Below are 20,676 nucleotides of genomic sequence, written 5' to 3'. Positions count from 1 at the left end.
ATTAGTCTCTGAACTGCCGACTTTTTGGACATCAGGCCAGTTTCTATTTTGAGTGAAAGCTCCAATCTAACAAGAGTGCATTGATTGCTTTCCAGCTAATCAAAGGGAAAGCATGGGTTGGCTGTTCTGGCACCCTTGTTCAGCTAAAAATGATTGTCTCTGGCTCCTAATGCAGAAATATATTCTTCCTTTTTTCTGTGATGAAGGTGTAGAATATCCCTCAATTTTGTTAAGTATAAAGTTAATGAATGCCTTTGAATAGTCTTTGAGAAATTATACATGGTAGTTTTCTTTTCCTTTGGGGGAAAGAGTAGAACATCACCTGCCCTTCTCTCAGTCATAAAAAAAGGCATGATTTAAATTTACACACATTGAAGGTTACTTACCTGAGGTTTTCCCTCTTTGCACTTCAGAAAGATATTTCTTAAAGCACCCATGGCCCTTCCAAAAGAATGGAATATTTTGAACAAAAATTAAAAACTTGTTTTGGTGTATGCATTTTGTATGAGATTAAGAAATGTTTCTCTTGTTATATTCCTGCCTCCCCACCTCCTCTCTCTCTCGTCTCTCTCAGTATGTGTACCTGTGTATGATTCTTTTCTACTTCCTATTTCCTGAGAAAGGCTTGGAGTTGAGTAAAGGAAAAGTTTAAGGATGAGTAGGAGAGGTCGCTCATGAAGTGATGGAGAGTATGGCTGGTCTATTATATGTGATTCAGAATCACTATTATGATGAATTTCCTAGAACAAGAAGAATTGCTAGAGGCCCCTTTCATGCCGCAGTAAATTATCACCATAAAAATAATTTCTTTTCCTCTCCCCATAACTCATCAGGGTAAAAGCTTGCAATGACCATTGGTTTGTCACAGATAGACTGGGAAAGTAGCTCTGTGTTGCCTGTATGTTATATCCCAGGATCTGAGTAGCTTGCTTGGCCTGAGACCTCATGCCATCATGGAATACAGTAGTGATAGCAAACCAAGGCTCAAATGGACACATCAGTTGTCTAAGACCACGAAGCTAATAAGTGTCAGAGCTGGAACTCAAATTCAGTCTCTGTGTTTGACTTCAGATCCCATCTGTTTTCCCTATATAAATGGGGCTGAGTTTTGGAGAATTCCATTCATTAGTAGTATCATAATTCTTCAGCTCACTGTGATAGTGCTGTATCGGTCCTTGGCCCAACAGTTGGTCTGAAAATGTTAAGACCAGGAAAAGACAAACAAAATTCTCCTTAGGGATTTCAATCCAGAATGAAGAGTTCTTCCATGGTGCCTTCCCACCTAACTTAGAGGCTTGGCCAGAACTATGATTACTTTCAGGTTTAATAGACACTCTGTAAATGTTAGTTCTGTCCTTCTATCCCAGCACATATGGTGGGCGAAATACAGTGCTGGCAGCTAACAAATGCATCATGTCATTTAATTGGCACAGCTCTCTTATAAGGTGTAGGGATAAATATATCCCCACATTACAGATAAGGAGACTGAGGTACGAAGAAATGAAGTAACTGACATGTCCACTGTCTCACAGCCAGATCTATCTGACTTCATATCTAGTTTGCTCTCTGTAGCACCTCAGCTGGTTGCTACTGATGTGCCTACCTACCTCTGTCTCAGTGATATTTTCAGAGGCTTTAAATGAAATATTTTAACTGGGTTCTTCAGAAATCCTTGTGTGAGTTTAAAAATCAAGCTGTGCGTGCTTTCTCCTTTGCCTCTCCCTGTGTTATCCTCAGTAGTAACCTTGACGCCCCAGTAGAGCCCAGAGAAAAATTGTAAATTGGTCTGAGAGGATAATTGAGGATTTCTTAGTTACCCAGGCTTTAACTTTGCCTCGACCTGAGATGCTCACCAGTCTTCACACAAGAATAAACTGAGTTAATTGGCTTTTAGATTGGATGAGGGTTAAGGTTCTAGGTGTGGGTCTGCTTGCAACTGAAGTGATGATTTTTGGCTCCTTACGTTAAGACATTAGTAGCCAGAAAACCAAACACTGCGTGTTCTCACTCATAGGTGGGAACTGAACAATGAGATCACTTGGACTCGGGAAGGGGAACATCACACACCGGGGCCTATCATGGGGAGAGGGGAGGGGGGAGGGGTTGCATTGGGAGTTATACCTGATGTAAATGACGAGTTGATGGGTGCTGACGAGTTGATGGGTGCAGCACACCAACATGGCACAAGTATACATATGTAACAAACCTGCACGTTATGCACATGTACCCTAGAACTTAAAGTATAATAATAAAAAATAATTTAAAAAAAAAAGACATTAGTAGCCATCTGTTGGGTGAAGGCATCCTCTTTTCTGATTTGAAGCTAGATCTCAGTCAGTGGAAAAATGTTGTCATCTGTATTCTCCATTCCTCCTGTTTCTTTGGGGTGTGCTATGTTTAATAATGTATGCATTAGGAGATACTGAAAAGTGAGTTTTTAATCTAGTCTTTTTCTCCCAATAGGTTTAAATTGTCCCCAAAGTGTGTGTATGTGTATTTGTGTGTGTGGGGGGTGTATGGTGTGGTGTGTGTGTGTTTTAGACCAAGTATTGCTGGAGAACACCTCATTATGTGTAGGTTATTGCGTTTGTGGAGCAAAATCTCCCTTAAGTGATATATCTACTATGTGTCATTAAAAATGTATTCACTTTATATGTGCATGTTTTCAATTCAGGCATCTTTAATAGGGAAATATATTCTAGTAGATTAATTTACAGTGTTTCTAAATAGTAAATCATAAACACCAATAAAAGAAAACATCCAAAATGTGCATATTTGAGAGTCGATTATATATTGATTAACCTTATGTGCTTTTGCTATAATTCTTACTATTGTCATTTCCCTTCCTGTCAAACAACAATTCATTTTTGGAACATATGATGCATAATTATGAATGTTAATACAGCACCCAGCTGCATCTCATCTCCCTTTGCATTATGGTACAAGTTTACTTTGGGGACACAAAGGTACTTTCTCTCATTAGTCACAGAAACTGTAATTAGACACTAAACTCGAGATAAAAATATACTCATTATTTACCTATTTTCTTAATTAGAATTTTCATATCAAAAGTACAGAAAAATAATCTTTTTAATTCAAGTAAGAACAATGTGGCCCTGTTTAAAAAATAAAAATGAAAGAAAAAAGTCTGTGTTGTAGAGAATAGAACAATGGATTTGGGGTTTTTGAATGCGGGCTATACGTACTCTGTAGAAGTAGTGGAAATACTGGGCAAGTCTTTAAACATCTCATAGTTTTGTCTTGATGGTAATTCAGAGTAATAACTTTCACCTGACAGGGATCTGGTAAGCATTAAATAGGTACTTCAAGAGAAAATACCTGATACTGGCTACATATTCAGTGAATGTGTATTGTTGTTGTTAATATGGCATTTGAGAGTTTTTTAAAAAGGCATTTTCCAAAATTAATTCACCAATGATCTCTTCAAATGGCAAGGTCCCATGATACGATTTCATTGATTTAACAAATATTTTTGAGTGCTGAGCATGTATGTTAAGCAATGTGGTGGTGATCATAGGAGTATGCTCTAACCCTGTACTCTAGTTGAGAGAGATAAGACATACATAGGCAAAATGCTTGAGCAAGGAAGTACGTGATTATCAAAATGAGTGATGCCAGCAGCAAGTGATTTTGAAGATTAGAGGCAGAAAACATAACACTATGTTTGCAAACAAGAGGGGGAGCTTGACTTAATTCCTAAATAGTTTATAGGAATGCATAAAAAAGGGATGAAAAGAAATGTAGTTTTGGGAAACATAAAGGAGGTCCATCCAACTTAAGATTTATATGGGGGCTCAGTGAGAGATAAATGTGAACAATCTATAGAAGGCCCAGAAAAAGCAAGCTTTACTTAGTAGGCAATGGGGAACCATTGCAGGATTGCAAGCAGTTGAATAAGTATGAGATTGGTGTTTGTGGAAAATTGGTGTGGGTTGGATTGGATGTAAGGAGCTCACACTACACGATTGCTTATGTAGTACAGGGAGCAGTGACAGTAGGAATAGGCAGGGCAAGTTAATAGGGGAAGATATTTCAAAGCCAGCACTTGGTGACTAATTCAGTATAAAGGCCGAAGAAGAGGAGGAATACATAATGATTACCAAGTTTGAGCCAGTCAGACCTTTAAGAATTTAAAATGAACAAACAAAACAAAAATAGAAAGAGCTAGGCTTGGTATCAATTTTTGTTTGGTTTTTGTTGTTTTTAGTTTGAGGTGATAGAAAATATAGAAAGCCAATGGGCAGTTGTAGGGAATAGGTAGAACTGGTGTGGTATTTAAGTGAGAGGTCAGTACTAGAGATTGTCCTGGAGCCTTAGAATGAAATTTCTAATCTAAATTAATCAAAATTCTACATAAATATTTGCAGATGGTCTCTTCATCCTAAAAACATAATCTGCCCTTAACTTTTATCCTCATCCAACTACCAATTTCTTTTCCTTCACAGCCAAACATCTTAGACATTGGCTCTATTTTCTCACCTCCCATTTCCTCACTGCAGTCTGCCTTCTACTCCTACCACTACTATGCCACTCTCCTCTGTATGGTTCCAAGGTGAATTAATGTCTTCCAGATTGAAAAAAAAATCAAGGAGCATAGTTTCTTCTCCTTTTCTAATGAGCAATTTTTCAGTAAGTTTTTAAGCCATTATTATATGGTAGAACTGGTGTCAAATCACATATCAGCTAGATGACCTTTGGTAAGTTACTTAATCATAGTTTTCTTATCTATAAAATGGGGATAATGATATTTACTTTATTACATGAGTAAATGAGCTGATATACATAAGCCCTTTGGAAATAGTAGTTGCTTAATAAATATTATTTTGCTTCATCATTGCAGCTTTGGGCACTGTTGAGCACTTCTTTCTAGAAATTTGTATTCTTTTATTATCGTAACACTTTTTGTTTTTTTTGAGATGGAGTCTCACATTGTCACCCAGGCTGGAGTGCAATGGCGCAATCTCCACTCACTGCAACCTCTGCCTCCCAGGTTCACGTGATTCTCCTGCCTCAGCCTCCCGAGTAGCTGGGATTACAGGTGCACCCCACCACACCTGGCTAATTTTTTTGTGTTTTTAGTAGAGACGGGTTTTCACTATGTTGACCAGGCTGGTCTTGAACTCTTGACCTCATGATCCGCCTGCTTTGGCCTCCCAAAGTGCTGGGATTACAGGCATGAGCCACCACGCCCAGTGCATAACACTTCTTTTTCCTTGTTTTCCTACTGCTAGTTGAGCTCTTTTTCCTTAATTTGTCTTTTATGCACAGATATACCCTAGAACAGTAATTCTCAAACTTGAATGTACATTAAATTCCCCTGGAGAGTTTATATTAAAGAACATACTGCTCCTCCCCTCTCTCCAGAGTTTCTGATCTAGTAGGAGCTCAAGAAGTTCTCAGATAATGCTGATGCTGCTGGTGTGGGAACTGAATTTTGAGAACCATTAACCTAGAGTTCTATCTCAGCCTCATTTTCTTATTCTATGAACTTTTATCGAGGGGCTTCAGGTACCACTGATGACTCCCAGATTTCTATATCTAGGGAAGACCACATGCCCAGATTCCAGATGATCATTTTCAACTGCATGTTAGAGTTCTACACACAGAGTTGTGCTCCAGACACACTACAATCCAACATGCCCAAACTGATTCTGAAGTACATATGTAAGATTAGTCAAGAAAGGTCTGAATAAAAGAGAAATAAAAGACAAAGCGGCTAGTCCTGTTAAAGCATATTATAAAATTACAGTAATTAAAATACTTTGGCACTAGCACATGAATAGACTGATCAGTAAACCCTAATGAAGTCTAACCATAATGATTCAAAGACATTGTTTAGTATACAACTTTTAGTATATGATTTTATCTTTAAATATGAAAAGTCTTTCTAAGCAAAACACAAAACCTGGGAGCTGGCCAGGTGCGGTGGCTCACGCCTGTATTCCCAGCACTTTGGGAGGCCAAGGTGGGCAGATTACCTGAGCTCAGGAGTTTGAGACCAGCCTGGGCAACATGGCAAAACCCCGTCTCTCTACAAAAAATACAAAAATTAGCCAGGTGTGGTGGTGCATGCCTGTAATCCCAGCTACTCAGGAGACTGAGGCATGAGAATCATTTGAATCCGGGAGGTAGAGGTTGCAGTGAGTGGAGATCGCACCATTGCACTGCAGCCTGGGCGATAGAATGAGACCCTGTCTCAAACAAAAACAAAAAACAACCAAAAAAAAAAAAAAAAACCTGGAAGCCATAAAACAGAAAACTGTTAAATCTGACAGCACAAAAGTTAAAATTTAAAGCACCAGAAAAATACAAAAATAAAATCCAAAGAAAAAAACTGGGGAAAAGATTTTGCATCTGATATGGCAAGAGGCTGGCTCCCTTAATATATAATATATAAAGAGCTCTTGAGAATAACGGGAAAATGCCAACAAACCACTCAAAAAGGAAAAAAGAACCTGAACAGGCAGTTCAGACAAAAAGAAAGTGGGCTTTTAACAACAAATGAAAAGATACTATGTTGGCACAGTGTCTCATGCCTGTAATCCCAACATTTGGGGGTAGCCAAGGCAGGAGGATTGCTTGTGGCCAGGAGTTCAAGACAAGCCTGAGAAACATAGTGAGACCCTGTCTTGACAAAAAGACTAAAAGTTAGCCAGGCATGGTGGTGCACGCCCTATAGTCCCAGCTACTCAGAGAAGGCTGAGGCGAGAGCATCACTTGAGCCAGAGTTTAAGGTTGCAGTGAGCCGTGATCACACCCTTGCACTCCAGCCTGGGCAACAGTGCAAGACCCTAACTCAGGGAAAGAGAGGGAGAGATGGAAAGAGGGAGAGGAGAGAGAGAGAAAGAGAGAGAGACGCTCAACACTTACAATTAAAGCAGTATAGATTAATTTACGCAATGAGACATAACTTTCACCTATCAGAATGGGAAAAATCAGAGCGTTTAATATACATTTTTTTGGGGGGGGCAAACATGTGGAGAAATACGTGTGCTCTTATACCTTGCTACTCAAAGTGTGGTCCTTGGATCAGCAGCATCTGCATCAACTGAGAACTTTTTAGAAATTCAGCTCCATCTCAGATCTACTAAATCAGAATCTGCCTTTTAATCAGATCCCCAGGTGACTTGTAGGCGTATGAAAGTTTGTAAAGCACTGCTCTAATACATTGTTGGAAGTGTAAATTAGCATAACCTCTTTGGATCTTAGTATATTTTATAACAATTAAACATTTATGTACTTTTTGACCCATAGTTCCACTTGTAGGACTTTCTATAAAATATATAATCATGTATGTGTGTGAAGACATGTAAAAAGGTATTAATCACATTATTTGTATTAGCAAAAACAGCTTCATGTTCATTACTTGAGTAAAGGCTAAATAAACTATAAAAATAATCACTTGGTAAAATACTATTCAGTTATTTAAAATTTATTTAAGAAAAGTGTATGTGGATATGGAATTATCTCCAATATATGTTGTTAAGCACCAACGGCAAAGTTCCAAGCAGTATATTAATTTGCCTTTTCTGTGTCCCATTATTATAATTCCCATTTTAGAGATAATGTAAGTGAGGTAGAGAGGTTAAATAACTAGCCCAAGGACATACAGCTGGAAATGGTAGACTCAAATCCAGACAGTCTTATTCTAGAGCTTATGTTCTTCACACTCTGTCATATTGCTGCTCAGGGATAAACAAACTGTTAAAAGTGGTTTCCCTTGGAGTATGGGGCATTCCTTTTTCATTGTATATGCCTTTGTACTATTTGAATGGTTTGCCTTCTGCAAGTATTGCTTTAAATAATTTAAAAATACTTAAAAATCTGCAGTTTTTCTAAAACTGAACTAATTCTCCTCCCTACTCTTCTGCTGATGCTAGTGACAGGCTGAATCACAAACTAGAGTGAAAAATCTGATAGACACTCTATACTCCCTCTTATTTATCCCTCACATCTGTCTCAGCTACCAAGACTAACTGATTTTACCTCTAGACCAGACATTTCTCAAACTTGCCCCTCCACTCTATCCCTGAATTATACATCACTTGGAGTATAGTGCTCATTTCCTATCTGATCCACCTGCATCTTTTCTCCCTACAAAATGCCAATGGACACAACTTTCCAAAATGTGAATCTGATTTTACCATTCTCCATGTTCTGGCCCAGTTTGCCTCTCTGGCCTTACTGTTCACCACTTCTCCTCCTCATATATCCTACCCTCAAGACACCATTGTTCCCCTTTCATTTCCATGATTTTAATATGCTATCAATATTCCTTCTCTAGAAGTACCTTTCATCTGGGTCAATTTATACCCTTCCTTGACAACCAGATCTCAATTTGGATTTCCCCCTGGATGCAGACTATTAGTAGACATTATGTATTATGTCAGAATACCTAAAGTTTCATGGTCCTTCAGTGTTCCACAGGAAATGTCCCCAGCGTCAAAGCACTCCTGCCTGAATGCTGTGCATTCACATTCCTTATAGACTCCTCTGCTCCCCAACATGGATGCAGTATCCTGCAGACTGCTCCTCCAGATCTCCCCCATGACTAATTCATGGTTTTTCTTTGTCCTAAGTTCTCTCCTGGCCCTCAGCACTCTTCCTGGTCACAAAGGATTTCTGGGAGGCTTTCCCTTTTATTATCAATTTCTGGTTCATCATGTTCCCTTCCTATCCCTCTACCTGTACCTGTAAAGGAGGGAGGTTAGAATAGTGGTTAAGAACAAGGAAGGTCTAGGCTACCATGCTAATGAATTTGGACTTTTCACATAAGTACTAGGAATCCAGTGAAGAATTTTAAGCATGAGAGTGGCAAGACCGGATTTGCGATTTGAAAAGATGTATTCATTTGCATTTTGCAGGGAGAAAAGAGGCAGGTCAACCAGTTAGAAAATGAATGCTATAGTTAAAAGTGATTTAGGGATAGAGTGGAGGGGCAGATTTGAGAATTATCTAGTCTAGGAGGTAGAATCAATAAGTCTTGGTGCCTGATTAGACAGATGTGAGGGGTAAATAAGAGGAGGGAGTCCAGAGTGTCTACCAGATTTATCACCTTAGTAAATGATTCAGGCTGTCACCAGCACCAGCAGAAGAGTGGGAAGGTATCTTAGTTCATTTATGCTACTACAACAAAATACCTTAGAGTGGGTAATTTGTGAAGAACAGAAATTTGTTTCTCACAGTTCTAGAGGCTGGGAAATCAAGACCAAGGCACCAGCAGATTTAATATCCAGTGAGGGCTATTCTCTGCTTCAAAGGTGGTGCCTTGTTGCTGTGTCCTCACATAGAGGGAGAGCAAAGGGGAAAAATGCTGTGTCCTCACATAGCAGAAGAAGTAGAAGGGCAAAAGAGGCAAACTCTTCCTCAAACCCTTTTATAAGGGCACTAATACTATCCCTGAGGGCAGAGCCCTCAATGCCTAATCCCCTCCCAAGGGCCTTATCTCTTAATACCATCAACTTGTCCCAATATGAATGCTGAAAAGACATATATATTTAAACCATAGCAAAAAAGAATTAGTTTGGTTTGTAAAAGTTAATTTTTAAGTGTTTCTTTTTTTTTTTTTTTTTCAAAGCAATACTTGCAGAAGGCATATACAATGAAAAATGAGTCCTCTACACTTCAGGAGAACATTGTAAACATACCATAATGCTATATTATTTTCCTTCTGAGGAACATAGATTCACCTACCCCCACCTTCCCAACCCACTCCCCACTGAATTTCCTCATTTCCTTACTGCAAAGATAGTTCAACATACACAAATCAATAAATGTGATATACCACATTAGCAGAAGGATAAAAGTCATATGATCATCTCAATAGATACAAAAAAAGAATTTCACAAAGTGCAACATGCTTTCATGATAAAAAAAAAAAAAACTGTTCAAAAATTAGGTGTAGAAGGAATGTGCCTCAACACAATAAAGCTATATATGAGAAGCCCACAGCTAACATTATATTCCATGGTGGAACGCTGAAAGCTTTTCCTTAAAAATAGGAAAAAGACAAGGGTGCCCATTTTCCCCACTTCTACTCAACATAGTACTGAAAGTCCTACCAGAGCAATTAGGCAAGAAAAAGAAATAAAAGCCATATCAATTGAAAAGGAAGAAGTTAAACTGTCTTTATTTGTAGGTGACATGATCTTATACAGAAAACCCTAGAACTTCACCAAAAGGCTCTTAGAAATAATAAAAGAATTCGGTAAAGTTGCAGGATACAAAATTACCCTGTAAAAAATCAATAACATTTCTATACACCAACAATAAACTTAGAAAGAAATTTTTAAAACTATCCCATTTACAATAGCATCAAAATAAATCTAAAATACTTAGGAGTAAATGTAATCAATGAGATAAAAATCTGTATACTAAAAACTGTAAAATATTGATGAAATAAATTAAAGAGGACACAATAAATAAGACATAAATAAAAATAAGATATTCCATGCTCATGGGTTAGAAGAATTACTATCATTAAAATGTCCATACTGCCAAAAACAATCTACAGATTGAATGCAATCTCTATCAAAATTCCAACTACATTTTTTCACAGGAATAAAAAATTCTAAAATTTGTAAGGAACCACAAAAGACCTCAAACAGCTAATGAGATCTTGAGAAAAAAAAAAAGCTGGAGGCATCATACTACCTGATCCCAAATATACTATAAAACTATAGTAATCAAAGCAGTATGGTACTGGCATAAAAACGGAAATACAGTTCTATGGAACAGAAGAGAGAGCCCAAAAATAAATCCACACATTTACAGCCAACTGATCTTTAACAAAAGTGTCAAGAATGCATAATGAGGAAAGCACAGTCTCTTCAATAAATGGTGTTGTGAAAACTGGATATTCACATGTAGAATGAAATTGGACTCTTATCCTATACCATATATAAAAACCAATTCAAAATTGATTAAAGACTTAAACATAAGACCTTATACTCTAAAACTACTACAAGAAAACATATGGAAAAGCTTTTTGACATTTGGCTTTGGCAAAGATTTTTTGGCTATGGCCCTAAAAGCACAGGCAACAAAAGCAAAAATAGGTTGGATTGCATCAAATTAAAAAGCTTCTGTACAGCCAAGGAAACAATCCACAGAGCAAAGAGACAACAAACCTACAGGATTGGAGTAAATATTTGCAAATCATATTTGATAAGGAATATCCAAAACATATAAGGAAATCAAACAAGTCAATAGTAAGAAAACAAATAACTTGATTGAAAAATGTTCCAAAGATCTGTAGAGACATTGCTCAAAAGAAGATATATAAATGGTCAACAGGTATATTTAAAAAATGTTCAACATCACTAATCATCAGTGAAATGCAAATCAAAACCACAATGACATATCACCTCACATCTGTTAGACTGTCTATTATCAAAAAGACAACTGTTGGTGAGGGTGTGAAGAAAAAGGAACCCTTATACACTATTGGTAGAAATGTAAATTAGTATAGCCATTATGGAAAACAGTATGAGGGTCTCTCAAAAAGCTAAAAATAGAACTATAATATAATCCAGCAGTCCCACTTCTGGGTATATATCTAAAGCAAATGAAATCAGTATGTTAAAGAGATATTTGCACTCCCATGTTTATTACAGTATTATTCACAATAGCCAAGATATGGACTAAATCTAAGTGTCCAACAACAAATGACTGAATAAAGAAAATGTTATATATATGTGTATATATATGTGTGTGTGTGTGTGTGAGAGAGAAATAAATATATATACACACACACATACATATATACAATGAAATACTATTCAGCCATAAAAAAGAAGGAAATCCTGCATTTGTACAACATGTATGTGTATGATACTGGAGGACATTATGCTAAGGAAATAAACCAGGCGTGGAAAGACAAATACCACATGATCCCATATGTGAAATGTAAAAAAGCTGAACTCTGGCCCAGCAATCCCATTACTTGGTATATATACAAAAGAAAATAAATAGTTCTACCAAAAAAGACACCTGCACTTGTTTGTTCATTGCAGCACTATTCACAATAGCAAAGACATGGAATCAACCTAGGTGCCCATCAGTGGTGTACTGGATAAATAAAATGTGGTATACACCATGGAATACTATGCAGCCATAAAAAAGAACAAAATCATGTCCTTTGTAGCAACATAGATATAGCTGGATGTCATTATCCTAAGCAAATTAATGCAGGAACAGAAAGCCAAATACCACATGTTTAACTCCCACTTATAAGTAAGAACAATGGGTACTCATGGACATAAAGATGGCAACAATGGACACTGGGGCCTACTAGATAGGGGAGGGAAGGACAGAGGGGGACAAGGACTGGAAAGCTATTGGGTACTGTGGTTAGTACCCAGGTGATGGGATCATTCATACCCCAAACTTCAGAATCACACAATATACCCATGTAACAAACCTGCACATGCACCCCCTGAATCAAACATAGAAGTCGAAATTATATTAAAAATAATAATGATAATAATAAAACGTCAAACTCATAGAAGCAGAGAGTAGAATGGTGGTCACCAGGGATGGAGGGGTGGGGCAGGAAATGAGCTGTTGATCAAAGGATACAAAGCTTCAGTTGAACAAGAGGAGTACATTCTGGAAATCTAATATACAGAATAGTGACTGTAGTTAATAATAATGTATACTTAAATTGCTAAGAGAGTAGATCTTAAATGTTCTCACCACAAAAAATGATAAGTATGTGAGGCTATGGATATGTAAATTAGCTTTATTTAATCATTTCACAATGTTTACATATATGAAAAAATGTGTATTATAAATATGTACAATTTTGTCAACTAAACCTTAATAAAGGTATAGAAAATGAAGTGAACAGCTTGATGAACTCGAGGTTTGTGAATATAAATACCTCAGAAAGAGAAATTTCCCAAGGGCTTATGTGGAACATTGTGGAACCATACAAAAGCCTTAATGAAAAGAGGCCTTACCAGGGAAGTACATATATGGCAACTGCTCACCAGCACTTATCTCCCCCTGACAAGGGCAGCTGTGATTCAAGAATTGCTCTCTTGGTCCCGGGAGCTTCCTCACCCTAAAGAAGAACATTCCTGTCCCTGGAACCTACATACTTTTTAAGCAGCTGCCCTCTATTATACACATAGCACTGACAGCTAAAGGTAGGTTTCCAGCCTACCTTGGAAAGCAGCACCCCACAAGAACCAAAATAGCAGCAGCCAGTATTTAGAAGAAGTCACTTGAAAATCTGTTTTAAAAAGTATGGTACAGTAATGGTTCTCAAACTTATGAGCATGCATTAGAATCATCTAGAGGATCCACCACGATCAAGTCGGCTTCATCCTTGGGATGCAAGGCTGACTCAGCATACGTAAATCAATAAATGTAATCCATCACATAAACAGAACCAATGACAAAAAACACATGACTATCTCAATAGATGCAGAGAAGGCCTTCGATAAAACTCAACACCCCTTCATGTTAAAAACTCTCAATAAACTAGGTATTGATGAAATGTATCTCAAAATAATAAGAGCTGTTTATGACAGACCCACAGCCAACATCATACTGAATGGACAAAAGCTGGAAACATTTCCTTTGAAAACCGGCACAAGACAAGGATGGCCTCTCTCACCACTCCCATTCGACATAGTATTGGAAGTTCTGGCCAGGGCAATCAGGCAAGAGAAAGAAATAAAGGGTATTCAAATAGAAAGAGAGGAAGTCAAATTGTCTCTGTTTGCTGATGACATGATTGTATATTTAGGAAACCCCATCATCTCAGCCCAAAATCTCCGTAAGCTGATAAGCAACTTCAGCAAAATCTCAGGATACAAAATCAATGTGCAAAAATCACAAGCATTCCTATATACTAATAATAGACAAATACAGCAAAATCATGAGTGAACTCCCATTCACAATTGCTACAAAGAGAATAAAATACCTAGGAATACAACTTACAAGGGATGCGAAGGACCTCAAGGAGAACTACACCGCTCAAGGAAATAAGAGAGGACACAAGCAGATGGAAAAACATTCCATGCTCATGGATAGGAAGAATCAATATCGTGAAAATGGCCATACAGCCTAAGGCAATTTTTAGATTGATTGCTTTCCCTATCAAGTTACCATTGACTTTCTTCACAGAATTAGAAAAAAGTACTTTAAATTTCATGTGGAACCAAAAAAGAGCCCAGATAGCCAAGACATTCCTAAGCCAAAAGAACAAAGCTGGAGGCATCACACTACCTGACTTCAAACTATACTACAAGGCTACAGTAACCAAAACAGCATGATACTGTACCAAAACAGATATATAGACCAATGGAATAGAACTAAGGTCTCAGAAGTAATGCCACACATCTACAACCATCAGATCTTTGACAAACCTGACAAAAACAAGCAATGGGGAAAGGATTCCCTATTTAATAAATGGTGTTGGGAAAACTGGCTAGCCATATGCAGAAAACTGAAACTGGACCCCTTCCTTACACCTTATACAAAAATTAAGATGAATTAAAGACTTAAATGTAAGACCTAAAACCATAAAAACCCTAGAAGAAAACCTAGGCAATACCATTCAGGACATAGCCATGGGCAAAGACTTCATGACTAAAACACCAAAAGCAATGGAAACACAAGCCAAAATTGACAAACAGGATCTAATTAAACTAAAGAGCTTCTGCACAGCAAAAGAAACTATCATCATAGTGAACAGGCAACCTACAGAATGGGAGAAAATTTTTGCAATCTATCCATCTGACAAAGGGCTAATATCCAGAATCTACAAGGAACTTAAACAAATTTACAAGAAAAAAAACAACCCCATTAAAAAGTGGGTGAAGGATATGAACAGACACTTCTCAAAAGAAGATATTTATGTGGCCAACAAGCATGAAAAAAAGCTTATCATCACTGGCCGTTAGAGAAATGCAAATCAAAACCACAATGAGATACCATCTCATGCCAGTTAGAATGGCAATCATTAAAAAGTCAGGAAACAACAGATGCTGGAAAGGATTTGGAGAAATAGGAACACTTTTACGCTGTTGTTGGGAATGTAAATTAGTTCAACCATTGTGGAAGACAGTGTGGCGATTCCTCAAGGATCTAGAACTAGAAATACCATTTGACCTAGCAATCCCATTACTGGGTATATACCCAAAGGATTATAAATCATTCTACTGTAAAGACACATGTACACATATGTTTATTGTAGCACTATTCACAATAGCAAAGACTTGGAACCAACGCAAGTGCCCATCAATGATAGACTGGATAAAGAAAATGTGGCACATATACACCATGGAATACTATGCAGCCATAAAAATGGATGAGTTCATGTCCTTTTCGGGGACATGGATGAAGCTGGAAACCATCATTCTAGGCAAACTAACACAGGAACAGAAAACCAAACACCACATGTTCTCACTCATAAGTGGGAGTTGAACAATGAAAACACATGGACACAGTGAGGGAAATATCACACACTGGGGCCTGTCAGGGGTGGAGGGCTAGGGGAGGGATAGCATTAGGAGAAATACTTAATGTAGATGATGGGTTGATGGGTGCAACAAACCACCATGACACGTGTATACCTATGTAAAAAACCTGCATGTTCTGCCCATGTATTCCAGAACATAAAGTATAAAAACAAAACAAAACAAAACTCAGATTGCTGGGCCCCACCCCCAGAGTTTTCTGATTCAAAAGGTCGAGGATGGGTCCCCAGAATTTTCTTTCCTACAAGTTCTCAGGTGATGCTGATGCTGGTCTATAGCACAACTTAAGAGAACCACTATTTGGGGGTTGGGGGGACATAGAAATTTGGAAGCAAAAAACTTGTGTTCAAACCTTATGTGATATATTTCACCTCCCTAAGCCTGAGTTTCTTCTTTTCTGAGTGGAGTTAGTAAGGTTATGATAATGAAATGGAGTGGTGTATATGAAAGTTCTTTATGAACTGTAAATGTTGCATAAAAATATTAGCAGTTAGACGGCTTTACAAATGGTACTTGCTGCCACACCTCCACCACCACCACTAAATTTTCTTGTACTTTTGGTTCCTCTCTAGCCAACTGTGTCCCACCAAGTCTATCAGGCAACTGGAAAAGAACTAAAGCCAGGAAGACCCTGAGTAGTGTATTTTGTTTGTTTGTTTGTTTTTTTATCCAACACACTGGGCATGGCCTTGATACTGACCTTGACTTGACTTCCCTTTTCCTTTGCCTGGCCTCCTCTCAAACTTGCTCCTGGTTCTCCCAGCCCTGGTCTACTCTCACAGCAAAGAATAGCTCCCAGTGCTAATATTAAGGGTAAAAAGCTGTCAGATGGAATTTTTATAAAGTAGTAAGACAAAAGAATCCACTGCCAAGCAGCAAAATTATGTGGAAAAAAAGCATTTTGCTAGGTTGGTGGACTCTAGGCTGATTTCTCTGAGGGAAAAATCTATATCTTTGAAATAGTTAAGTGGAATCACAAGTATAATTGCAGATTCCTAATTTAAGAATATGTCAGACAGCTATATCAGACAGTTGCCTGGATAAATGATATGTCCATGTAGAATGGTGACATTTTTCTTTAGAAACCTCTTTTTATGGCCGGTTGTGGTGGCTCACGCCTATAATCCCAGCACTTTGGGAGATCAAGGTGGGCGTATCATAAGGTCAGGAGATGGAGATCATCCTGGCCAACATGGTGAAACCCTGTGTCTACTAAAATACAAAAAAAAAAAAAAAAAAAAAAAAAAAAAAAATTAGCCGGGTGTGGTGGTGCGTGCCTGTAGTCCCGGCTACTTGGGAGGCTGAGGCAGGGGAATCTCTTGAACCTGGGAGCCAGGGGTTGCAGTGAGCCAAGATCACACCACTGCACTTTAGTCTGGCAACAGAGCAAGACTCTGTCTCAAAAAAAGAAACCTCTTTTTATTTAAAAGGTAATACACGTGTAGTGTATAAAATCTAGACATGATTTAAAAGTATGAAAAATAAAAATAACCCTTAATTCCACCACACAAAGGTAAATACCCACTGGTACAATATTAGTACATTTATATCCAGCCTTTCAATATGTGCATGTCTGTGTAAGAATATAGATATATATGCATATACATTTCTTGAATTGGACTTGTAATATGTTCAGGTTTGTATATAATTTTTAAATTTACCATTATATTGTGAGCCTTTTTCAGGATCATTAAGTAGTCTTCAAAAACGTGGTTTTTAATGACAAACTATTATTCCTCCATGTAAATACACAATATGTTCTAACTCTTGCTAAATGTGGGACAGCTAGGATATTTCAAATTTTACCATTATGAATAACCCTGCAGTGGAAGACACTTCAAGTACGTAAATCAGTGTGTACATCTTTAATGGCTTTCTTAGAATAAAATCCTAGGAGTGGAAAAACTGGATCAAAGGATATGAAATTTCTTAAATATAATTCACATACCATAAAATTTACTACTTCAAGTGTGTAATTCAATGGGTTTTAGTATATTCACAAGGTTGTGAAACCATTACCACTAATTGCAGTAAAAATATGGAGCATTTCACAAATTTGCACATTATCCTTGTGCAGGAACCACGCTAATCTCTGTATCATTGCAATTTTAGTATATGTCAGCCAAAGCAAGCACAGTAGGAACATTTTAAGTCTCCTGATAACATATGCCAAAATTCCCTTTAGCAAGTGTGTGCCTATTTCCATTCCCACCCAACAATGTATATCTATTTCCCCACAACTTTGTCAGCACTTATCTTTAAAAAGTATTGCCAATATCATTGAAAATGGCATTTCATTGTTTTGTCTCTATTACCAGCCCTTCTTCCTCTTCTCCCTGAACTGTAGACCTGCAGAGATCTATCATCCCCTGTCTCCTTTGCATACGTTAGCCATGGGCAGTCACATCCACTGCAACAGCCTTTCTGGATAGTGACCACATGTCCATACCGTGCCCTAACCTCTTTCTAGTACTGCAGTCCACACATTAAGCTGCTCGCTGGGCACACCTACCTACAGAATTTGCTAGCATAACAAACTAATATCTGAAATCAAACTCATGTTTCCTGAAGTTTGTTCTTGCCTGTGACTTTGCTATTTAGATTAGTGAAATCAGCCTTCTACGTGCTTCACAGCCATCTGTTCTCTCTGCTTATGTAATCAGTAGTCCAACCCTATCGATTCTCTGTCACATTCTTCCTTTCTGCTCCATCCCCACTGCCATTGCTCTGATTTTACCTTTTATTGTGTTTATTCCGTTAGCCTACTCACTTCTCTATGCTTCCAGTATCTATCCACATAATTTATCCTACACAAGGTTACCATAATAACTTTCCTATAATACCGCTTGTACCATATTGCTCTCCTACTCTGGAACTTCCAAGGGCTCTCTCTTGCCTATTGGATTATGTGAAGTAAAGGCTCTAACTTGACTCTTAAGGTCCACCATGCTCTTGTATCATTCTAATTTCACTTCCTCTGTGCCCTATAAAAACTGTGTTTTCTTCTTTCATGGTATTCCTGTGCTTCCTACTTCTGTTCATGCAAATCTGGCATGGCCTCTCTCCCAGTCATCTTCAGTGGTGATCGTATTGACTCTTCCAAAATCAGCTCAGAGGTTCTGTGATGCTGTTCTTGATTCAAGCAGCAGTGCTCTCTCCTTCTTTTGACTCTCATTTTGTTAGCATTTCCTTTCTGATACTTCTGACATTCCATCCTTCTTAATGGTCTTCTAGGTATTTTTTGTCCATCCTCTACCACACTAAATTCCTTGAGCACAGGGATTATTTCTTTTTCATTTTGGCATGTTGCCTAGTACCTCTCCAAACACCTTAAATGTAGATAGAGGAGCTCTGTAAATGCTTGGACAAAACAATAGTGAAGACTGCCAATTTTCTTTTGAGAGCCACTAATGACTCAGTTTCGGGAAGGAATACTGTGCTAAGAAGGTACAGATGCCAGGTGACTCGAGCGTCATAGCTCATTCTTTTTTCTTCATTCTCCATATTTAGTCCATCACCAAATACTGTCAGCCCTACCTCTCCAAAATACCTCTAATCAAATCTCTTGTTCTTGTCCAGACTGCTACTTTCCTAGAACAAACCACCATTATCTCTTACCTATAATAGTCCCTTTAAATGGTTCTCTCTTCTACTCTTGACCCACCCCGCTAAATCCATCAGCCAAGTCAAACCTTTAAAAAACTTACGTCATGTTAGTCTTCTGCTTAACTACCTCTTACAATTTCCCATTTCACTGAGAATAAAATTCAAACTGTTTCAGCCTTTGGAAACTCCATGATCTGGCCTATGCACCTCCCCAATATCATCTCCCACTACAGTCCACCTTGCTCACTGTGCTCTAGCCCTGCTGGGTGTTGGCTCCTCCTGGTTGTCAAGTTGTATCAAAGCAGAGTGACTGGGTGTTCTTGTTTCTATTGGGGTCCTAACTGTTTTTGGCTATTGTCCTAGAGCTCCGTGTCTTTAGTAGTAGAGATGACTTGGGGAGTGGCCAGAAGTAGTTCTGAGGCCTTTGAGACTTGACTCTGGGGAAAACCTTTATGGATTCCATCAGACCTCTGAAAAGTGGTAGGTCGAACAGTGAGTTTGGACTGAGAGAGATAATGGGCTTCAAGGAGGAAGAAAGAAAAACTGGTATTATTCCTGCAGCCTCTTTCCCAAGGGATGCTATAAATGTTACTGATAGAAACCAGAGCTGGAGGACAAACATCCTCCACCTTCTTTATCGCTTTGGGTGTTGGTTTAGGAAACTGGGCATCATGGCAAAAACTTTAAGGCTATCCGTTGAGTCAGATGGTGCACTGTGAACTTGATGCCATTTTCCCTATGTGCTCCTCTGAAGTCTCCCTTAGCCCTCTGGTGTTGCACCCTTAACTTTTGTACATAGAAGGGAGAGGGAAAAAACCTCTTTTCATTATTCAGATTCTGGACTTGCTTCCCTTGCTTCTAGAAGCTTCGAAATATTCACTATCCACCTCTTTGCCTTTAGGATCATTGACAAGATTAACCAGCGTTTTCCCTCTTCCATCAGTTAAACAAGTCTATGATTGGTATGTTTTATGACACTATATATATAAAAACTAGAAATTTCTCTCCAGCCCTTTCTGAAAGAAAATCCTGAGTACTGCATTTCTAAAGTACTAAGCATTTCCTACCCGCTGCCATGTGCAGAGCTTTCCCGAGTCATCTGTATGGTTACTTCCTGCCAACCTTCTTTGGAAAAAGAGGTGTTCCCCTGTGTCTTAAAGATTTCAATGTGAAAATGGAGAAATGGAAGCAGAGGGTCAAATGTAATGCCCTAGCCAGATGAAGTTATCACTCCCTATGCAGAAAGACAAAGAGCACCCCTGACACACACCACAGCATTTGGGAGGAGTCTTTATTTCCACTCGAACATTCCCTTCTTTTCTTATTCCCTACCCTGGGTTTCTTTTTAGCCAGGGATGGATTCTGAGGTGGAGGGTGTGGAGGGGGACCCAGCAGATTTACATGGAAGAACTTGAACTGGCTATTCAAAGGAGTGGGGGAGAGGAGGGGAGGCGGGGAGGCAGAGCTGGGTACCAAAAGCCCCTTCTCCAGAAAGTATTCATCTCTCAGATGACCCAGATTATAGCTTTCCCAGACTGATGAGAAAGCCATTGTCCTG

General features: G+C 38.4%; 1 protein-coding gene and 1 pseudogene across 2 annotated transcripts in view; one reads left to right on the top strand and one right to left on the bottom strand.

The window, feature by feature from the left end:
- The window catches only part of SHROOM4 (shroom family member 4), a 232,281-nt gene that overhangs the window by 155,848 nt on the left and 55,757 nt on the right, over positions 1 to 20,676 (top strand). The gene's annotated exons all lie outside the window — the stretch shown is intronic.
- Positions 17,545 to 17,645, bottom strand: LOC114675178 (U6 spliceosomal RNA; annotated as a pseudogene).

Source organism: Macaca mulatta, chromosome X, assembly GCF_049350105.2.
Source record: "Macaca mulatta isolate MMU2019108-1 chromosome X, T2T-MMU8v2.0, whole genome shotgun sequence".
NCBI lineage: Eukaryota > Metazoa > Chordata > Mammalia > Primates > Cercopithecidae > Macaca > Macaca mulatta.
Note: the sequence above shows the minus strand (reverse complement) of the source record. Positions and strands in the feature narration are given on the sequence as shown.